We start from the raw sequence: 9,693 nt of genomic DNA on the forward strand, positions 1-9,693 counted from the left end.
TTGAACTCATCTTGATGCATGATTCAAACCACCTAAGTCACGCATCCCAATCCTAGACAATACACCCGTCACTACCTCCATACATCTTAGCCAATACTAATCCTCATTCCTATCCATACAAGCCACACGGCTCTACGCCAACTCTGAGGCTTAAGCACCGTGTGGCTACGTTTAGGATAGATTACCTATTACATATGGTGAATCCATCTGGTACACGTGTCTCGCTAGACTACACATGTACCTTACTCCTTTTATCACCTAAGATCAACATATAACATGTTGATCACCTGCTCGTATGGATGAGGGCCATATTCTGATACCAACATTCTCTTAACCTGGCTAGCATGACTCTTTATGCTATCCGTCCCTTTTGACAGTTCATCCCAATACTTAACATGACAAGGCTCCATTCACTATTACGCCTTGCGTCACGTCACATAGCTCAAGACTACTCTCAAGTTTCACTGTGACCTTGTCACGTCACTTGACATCCTGTTACGTCACTTCTACACCAACTTCTAACTCATCACGAGTACGGTTCCTCACGTACTCCCGTCACATCATGACATCTCGTCACGTTCCTGTTACATCATTCCAAAGCTAACTCCTTATCCATCATAAGCATGACTGTCAATAACCACATCACTTCATGACGTTGCCCAATCATGCTTTCGCTGCGTACTCTTACACTTGTTCTGCTACTTCACGCATACTTCCAGCCGTAAGTCAATTACGGTGACACTTGTCACCCCAGACTACAGGCTACACCATAACTACTTCGGGACATTGTTCCACAATTCTCGACACTATTCATCACGTTCTATGCCCATCAACTGCACAACCATCCCTATCTCTGCGACACGCCACACGGAGTGTCGCTACCTCATGGAGTACACTCCATGTATACTCCCTTCACATATGCCACATCACCACTATGGCATACCCGCCGTATAGTGCACTCCGCGTATACTCCCTTCATACACCCCATGACCCATCACCGTTATGGCATACTTGCCATACGATGCATCACTCCACCACATAGAGTACACTCCGCGTGTACTCCCTTCATACACGCCATGACCCATCACCGTTATGGCATACTTATCATACGATGCATCACTCCACCACATAGAGTACACTCCGCGTGTACTCCCTTCATACACGCCATGACCCATCACTATTATGGCATATTTGCCATATGGTGCATCTCTCCACCATATTGAGTACATTCCATAAGTACTCTCTTCATACCCATCACGCCACATCACCATTATGGCATATCCGCCACATGGTGCATTACTCCACCACATGGAGTACACTCCACATGTACTCATCCCGTTCCACAATACGCTAGAAGGGTATATTTTACATATACTCTCCTTATCTCACACTACACCATACACAAAGTACACTCAACGTGTACTATTCCCATTCCACAATATGCCAGGAGGGTATATTTTACATATACTCTCCTTATCTCACTTTATGCCACACACAGAGTACATTCAGTGTGTACTCTTCCCATTCCACACAACGCCACACCATCCATACGGCACATGCCCCACAACTACACTGCACAGCACAACCACGCCATCATTATGGCACAACTCCACAACTACATTACATAGCACAGTCCACAACACTTCACACATACGCCCAACACTTCACAGCGCACTACACAATAAGCCCAACACTTCACATACATGGCACATCACATCACCACACTACACAGATATGTCCAACACGTCGTAACGCACTACACAGCGCATCTCAATACAGCAAACTCCACAAATACTAACAGCACAGTCCACAACCTAGTCCACTAATCAATATCTAACATAACTAAAGGGATAGAGAGTTATACCATCGACGGGATAACCCGTGCGTTGCTCGCTGATAGTCACAGCCAATGACATCAGAAATGTCGTATGTGGCGGCTAACCCACGTACGTTGACTGTTTGGGCGTTTGGATAGCTAAGTGTGGTCTTGGAAGGGCTCGTGAAGGCCTCGTGATGGTGGTGAGGGGCATAACATCGCAGCTCTAGCCGTGTGCAGTGGCGGTCAGCCACGCGCAGTGACTATCCCTCATGTGCAGTGGTTACCCACCACATAAAGTGCTGGTTTGAACCTAGGGCTCGGCTAAGGGAGGTGCGGTGGATCTCTTGGTGGCGTCGAGGTGGCGCCACGGTGGCTCAAGGCGGTAGATCTGGCCACACGGTGGAGGAAAGGCCGTGGGAGAGTAAGAGAGAGTGTGCGTGCATGGGTGATAGATCGGGGCCGTGGGTGGTTGATATAGCTTGGTGGCCTGAGGAGGCTGATGATGGTGGTTACCCATCGTGGGTGGTGGTGCACAGCGGTGCACGGTGTGCAACCCGTGTGTGAGTGAGGGAGGCCGTGCGTGCGTGAGGGGGAAACCCATGCATGGAGGAGAGGCTACTGGCCATGGGTCACGTGAAGGAGGAAGGGGGAGGTAAGGGGAGGTCCATGGTGGCCGTGGGTGGCCGTGGGAGTCGCGCACGGCGGTGCTAGACGTCGCGCACGGTGAAGCCGTGCGTGGGCCTCTTGTGCGTGCGTGCTACAGGGAACGTGGCTGCATGGGAGCTGCTGGTTTTGCTGGAGGGTGGTGGCCGGTGGCAGAGGAAGCTGCCGTGGGAATGGTGGCACCGTTGGGTGGCGCACGGCGGCGCTACGTGCATCAAACCCATTCGGGCTTTGCACTTTCAGCAGAGAGGAAGAGAGAGCGTAAAGGAGAGGGGCTACCGTGGATGGACTCGCTGGAGGGAGAGGAGTGCGACGGTTATGGCGGTGAGCGCTGCCTACGTACGGCGGTGCCGGGCTGAGGCATGGAGCAGTTTGGGCGTAGGAGCTGCGTATAGCGTACACCGAAGGAGAGAGGGAGGAGAGAGAGAGGGCTGGGGAAAAGTGAGGGAAAGAGAGAGGGGGGTCTGGGTTTATAATCCAGTCCCTTCGTCTTGGGAGTCCTCAAAATGATCTAACGTTGAGATATTAAAATACTGATTTAAAAATGCGTAAACGTTAACTTAATTAAAAGCACTCAGAGGAATTGAGGTAAATATTATTTTAAACTAACTTTAGTTTATAAAATAATATTTCTTCATCATTAATAAAATGATGAAGTCTTATTTAATATATTTAAAAGGATGAAACCATTTAATTTAATTAAAGCTTTCAACATAATTTAAATTCCAATAATATTTCAAATAACTGGAATCTTTTTAAATATTAATATTAAAATGATCTCCGACAATTATAATATTTTAGAGCTCTTCAAAATATTATAATTGTCTCTTTTAAATACAAGTTTAACTCAACGATACTGGAAACACCTCATATAAATATTTCCAATACATTTAAACATTGGGCGTACTTTAGAAGTCACCTAATATCTCGAGAGGCACGTCGTCATGGTTCGGCACACATGACGATGCTCGTAGTCGCCAGAAAAAATGGCAGACTGTTGCATAATTTCGTCATCGAAATTTGTTTACGTCAGAAAGGGGGAGCCTTACGTAAGAGAGAGAAGCTTACGTAAGAAGAAACGAGCGGGGGTTACAATAACCCACACCCAAAAGCCCACATCAAAGAAATTTACACATATGGCCCCTCAAGCCCAATAAGGCCCAAAAGCCTTGTCTTCCATTTTTACACTTCTATTTGAAGCACACATACATCATACAATTTGTTTCCTTCAAGCCCAAGTAGTACCCCACGCCCCTTAGGACTCCCATTTGTTCATAATTAAGTTTTAAACTTGAGTTAGGAATATTAATCAATTTACACATGATTAGTGATCTCTAAACTATGTTTTAAGTTTGATTTCTATTTTAATTATTTCTCATCTTTTTTGACCTGAACCTTGTTGATTTTATTACTATTTTTCATCATTCTTAGACTAAATTAGAAATTTCATCTTGATCCAACACAGGTCAAATGTAACACTTCGCCAAAAAAGCTACTTTGGGTTTAGAAGAATTATTAGAAGATTCTAGTGCAATATTGATTTTTGAGGAAAAAGAAAATTTTTAGAGCTTGATTGGCTAGTAATATTATTTTGGAAAATTTTTAGTCTTGATTATGCCCAAACTATTACTCGGTGTTATAGTATAGTTCAGGGTGTTGATCCACAGGGAGTCGAAAGAAACACAACAAGACGCAAGTTTAAAATAAAAGATCAAATTACAATATGACAAGAATCTGAAAATTCTACTTAAAGGATGTAATTAAAATGAGATTAGGGCACGGAAAAGAAGGCAAGTAAAGCTTTAGGCTTTCATCAACTGGATCCAATACTCTAACTTTTTCAATCCAAACTATATACACAATTAAGAATTATAGTACCAAATTCCTAATTGGAAGATGTGACATTATATTCATTTACTTTCTCAAATCTAATTCTAAAATTTATTCTCCTTTTACAAACCACAGTTTTCATATATGAAAATGAATATTAGTTCTAAAGACGACACTATATTTACAAACAATAATGTAGCAAAAGATCACATCAATGGTATGAAAAGTCTGTTTAAGTCACAATCATATATTCATAATCCTATAGCTCAACAAAATCCAACTACAGCAAGATTTAATATAATTGTCTCAAACTTATAATATCCAAAAACAATAGAGAATTCAATCATAGAATCTTAAACAATAAAGCTTAATCTGCGAATTGAAATAAAGTCAAAGTATTTTCACCAATCGATTTCTATCCCACGCTTTACCCAACATTTAGTTCTCCATGGAAGAACTAAAAAATAAAAATGGTATTTTCCTCATCTCCAAAATTGTGCCTCCTCCCTTCAGAACTCCTTAATTTCGTGCTAATGATAGGTTTAGATAGGGTAGGAAAGAAACCCTAATGTCTTCATGATTTTTGCATATAAAAATCGCCTAAATTTTAGGACTCAGCTTGACAGCCATGTACATGCTTTAGAAGTTCGAATTTAGAAATTCTTATTCGAGACAAATTTGGAGCCCTTTAAGATAGCTTTCCAACGTATCAAGAATCTTATCAATAGGAGGTGTGAGTGGAAAGTTATAATCAAAATACTAAGATATATCCAGGCTGTCTCCTAGCGCATTTTGGTCTCTGACTTCTTGCAGTTTCCTTTGTGATTTGTTTCTTTTTCTCCTAATCCAAATTTCTTTCAAACCTCGTCATTATCCTTATTTGAAGAGTCATATACTCGTTGAAAGTTCTTAGGTTGTTCCAATATCTTGCCCACTTGAAAGTCCTCATTTGAATTTGACTGAGTTTTGACTTACTCTTTTATAAACCCTGAAATTAAATATAAAAATTTACTTAGGAGTATCAGAAAGTCAATAGAAACTCAATTCAAGACTGCACATTAATTCTTATGATTTCTATTCACATTTTAGCATTTTAGTCCAATAATAGGGTATTTAGAGTGCACTTTAGTATACTTTTCCAGATTCACATATCAAAACAATCTAAGGAATACAATTACTCCATCAAGATCAATCCACCTATAGCAATTCACAGAGTGTGTGTGTTCTCCAAGTCATAACCATCTTACCACTAACCTTGACACATGCAATATCAAGAATGTCTTAAACAAAAGTTTCAACTCCATAACTCACTTGTATAATTAGTGTTTTGGGTTCTCTGTATAGAGTTGACAAGTGGTGTACACACAACCACATGGAGATTTAGGTAATTATGAACAAGCGACAAGTAAGCACTGATCTTATAATAGGAATACTAACAAATGAGAATATTCAACTGTTCTTTCTACAGGTTTACTTGGGATCAGAACGGTAAAAAAAGGTTGTAATGTGGCTTAGGTTAGGTTATATGAAAAAAATGAATGAAAGAAAATGATTCAAATACTTCCAAGTATATACTAAGGAATCTTATTAAACTCCTCAATAAACCACATGCCTCACTTGATGTACTATTCAGCCTTTCAAATCATTGAATAATGCCTGATTTTCTTTTTTTCCTTGGTTTTTTTTCATTTTTTTATAATATTTTTTTCTTATAATTTGGTGAAAAATTATGTCACCCTAATATTTTGCTATTTCTATCTAGTCTTGGTATTTCTGCTTTTGAAGCTCACTCACTTGAACACCTTGTAAATTGTGTTCTTCCCTTTTCTCTCCCTTTTTTTTTTTATTACTTACAAAAAAAGAATTCCACATCTAGTACACACTTGGAAGTAAAAATGGTATGAAAAATTAGTGTATAGGTTATACTCTAACGTGGAGAGGTATGGATAATATAGGTATATGAAGAAAAAAAGGGCTATATGTGTTTCTTGGCTCAGAATTGGCTACAAGGGGTCTATAATTCAAAGGGTTGGCTTGAAAGGCTCAAATGTTAATCCTAAATTGACCTTCCTCATGTCCCAAGTATATCTGCCATCATACCACAAACCATACAATGATATTCTGAAAAGAAGTGCCCAATTCAAAAATTAATGAACGCTTATCACAATCTTCAGCATTTGTTGGCTCTGAATTCTCTCCAAACTCACACATAAAGACTTAAGCAAAAGAGTTATCTACATACATGTGTCAAACCATCATCACAAAGCTTAGGGAACCAAAGTGGGCCTAGACTTAAAGATTCTTTGTAAGTTCTAGGTGGGTCAATTATAAGGTCAAGAGCCAAGAAGATCATGGAGACAATGCAAGGATTGGCACAATCCACTTAGAATGACTCTAGCAAGGCTCCAACATTCAAGATGGGCTTGATGGATGAAGATCCAATTTTGACTCATTTGATAAGCTATGGAAGAGGGCAATGACTAGACTTAAAGGCTTTGGGCTCTTGAAGGGTTTCAACTTGTTTAATTCATTTAAATGACTTATTTTATTAGTTTAGAATTATTGGATTTAATTATGAGAAGGACTTAAGGGGGGTCTATCCAAGGGAATGTTGGAAAATTTATTATTTTGTTGAACTAGGGTTTTAAGAAGTACTATAGCGAACTAGGATTTCAAAAGTATTGTAGCCGAGTTACTGTAGCGCCATATTGTAGCTGCGACACTATTCACGCAGGGTTATTTTTGGAAGTTGGGGCTTTATTTTGGCTAGGGTTTTAATTCCGTTTTGGTTTAAATACTTTTTGTTGCCTCATTTTAAGAAGTATTTGAAATTTGATGAATTTATTCACTATGAGTTGAGTTTTACTCTTTTTGTTCTTAATTGAACTTTTGAACTCAAAGGTAAATCACAACCTTTGTGGCGTTCCTCTTTGTAATCTGGGTTCTTGAGACGGGTTCTTCAACGGATCTAGATTTTCATATAATCTAGGTTATTGAAACGAGCTCTCATCAGGTCTAGATTTTCCATCCATTGACTTGATTTTGGCTTTCTTTGGGAGTTTTCAAATTGATTGTGGGTTCATATCATTTGGTATTTAGAGCAAGGTTTCCAATCAGGTAGGATTCTATCTTTTAATTCTTGCAACTTTAATTTTGATTTTAGGGCTTCATTGTTCTAGGGTTGCAAAAAAAAAAAAAAATCAAAAAACAAAAAAAAAAAACAAAACAAAAAGTAGGCTGCCGAAATTCTTAGGGTTTTTGATTTGGCTGAATTTGCATCACCTAGGGTTTCAAAATTCTAGGGTTTTTTGCGTCTCTAAGTTTGTCAATTGTTTGGAGTGCCGTTCCATTGATTCTCTTCTATTTCATTGTCAATTCTTGTGTGTTTGAATTCAATTGCTTGATTTTCACAATTGAGTATTGCAGTGAATTAGAGAAGAAAAAGGAAAAGAAAAGGAAAAAAAAAAGGAAAGGAAAAGAAAAGAAAAGAAAAAAAAAGGAAAAGAAAAAAAAAACAAAAAAAAAAAAAGAAGAAGAAGAAGAAGAAGAAGAAAAGAAAATGTGGCATATTCAAAAGTTGCTACATAGTTACAACAAAGAGAAAGAAAAACATTTGTTGATCGAGTTTTATTGTCAAAGGATACATCTTTGTAGTTGGTATCTTGTTTTATAATTACTCTTTTCCTCATATAAATTCCTTTAGTCTCGTGTCATTTTATTCCTTCCTTATTTCTTGTTTCTTGGATCTATATTACTGGTTGGAATAATACAAGATTGTATTGTCTTAATTTAGTTCAATTAGTTCTTAAAGAACTTGAGCGCGAAAACTATTGAGGTAAAAGGCAAGAGAGTGTGAAACTATTATCGGGACAAAACCAATTAAGAGTGAAACACAAATGGAGTGTCATTATTCGATGTAAACACGTAAGGGAGTGTGTAGGGTTTTCCACTAACATTCTTTCGTGCAGCACTTTACAATGTCTCACCGGAGTGGCTCTTCACCAAAGGGGATGGTAGATAACTCATCCTTTGTGTTGCAATCTATGCAACAACAGTTTGAGCGGTTGAACTTGGTGTTGGGTGAAGTGAGGGATAGATAGATCAACAAGATGCGGTAATTAGAAATCTACAGGGCAGGAGAGATAGGGGCGAAGTGAGTCTGGTGTTGAAAATGGGTATGAAAAAGAAGAGTATGGTGATTCTCTTGTTACTATGCGTGCACTCAATAAACAAATTAAGGTGGATGATATAGAGCAGCAAAGCAAGAACATTTTTCATACTAGATGCCACATCAACAACAAGGTATGTAGTATGATAATTGATTTGAGGAGTTGTATTAATTTGGCTAGCACTACTTTAGTTGAGAAATTGAATTTACCTACCTTGAAACACTCTAGACCATACATGTTGCAGTGGTTGAGTGATTGTGAGGAGGTTAGGGTAAATAAGTAAGTGCTAGTTTCCTTTTCAATTTGGAAATACCAGGATATGGTCCTTTGTGATGTAGTGCCTATGCATGCTGGCCATATTTTGTTGGGAAAACCGTGGCAGTATAACAGGAAGGTGATCCATGATGGGTTAAGGAACATGTACAGCTTTGAAAAGGATGGAAAAACAATCAAACTTGCTCCTTTAAATCCAACACAGGTCCATGGGGACCAATTAAAACTGAAAAGTGAGGTTGCTCAAAAAAGAAAGAGTGAAAATGAGAGTGATAAAAAAAGAAAGGGTGAAAGTGAGAGTGATAAAAAAAGAAAAAGTGAAAAAGAGATTGAGCTAAAAAACAAGAGTGAAAGTGAGATTAAGCTAAAAAGCAAGAGTGAAGGTGAGATTGAGAAAAAAAGAAATAGTGAGGCTGAAAAGGAGAGAGAGAAAAATGAGAGAGAAAAAAGATGAGGGTGAGACTGAGACCTCAAGAAAAAGAGAGAATGAGTTGAAAAACAATTGTCAGGTCGAGAGTACAAAAAAAGATGAAGCAAAAGAGAGTAATAGAAAAAAAGAGAGTGAAGCAGAAAAAGTGAGTGAAACAGAAAAAGTGAGTGAAAAGAAAAGAGAGAGTGAAGAAAGTGGGAGAAAAACAAAGAGAAAAGTGAGTTTTTATGCTAAGGCGAGTTTTAGTACTAACGAACTTGATGTATCTTTGCCTAGTATTGTTGTCTCTTTGTTGCAAGGATATGAGGTGTTTCCTAGTAGTGTGTTTAGTGGATTGCCACCTATTAGGGAGAGAGAACACTACATTGATTTTGTGCCAGGTGCGACAATTCCTAACTGACCTTTCTTTCAAGAACATGAGTCTTTGACACACATGAAGGGACAAAGTAAGTTGCTGACTAGAATGCATGCTAAGTGGGAGGACTGTATTGATACTTTTCCTCATGTAC

This window comes from Juglans microcarpa x Juglans regia, chromosome 5D (genome assembly GCF_004785595.1).
Source record: "Juglans microcarpa x Juglans regia isolate MS1-56 chromosome 5D, Jm3101_v1.0, whole genome shotgun sequence".
Classification (NCBI taxonomy): Eukaryota; Viridiplantae; Streptophyta; class Magnoliopsida; order Fagales; family Juglandaceae; genus Juglans; species Juglans microcarpa x Juglans regia.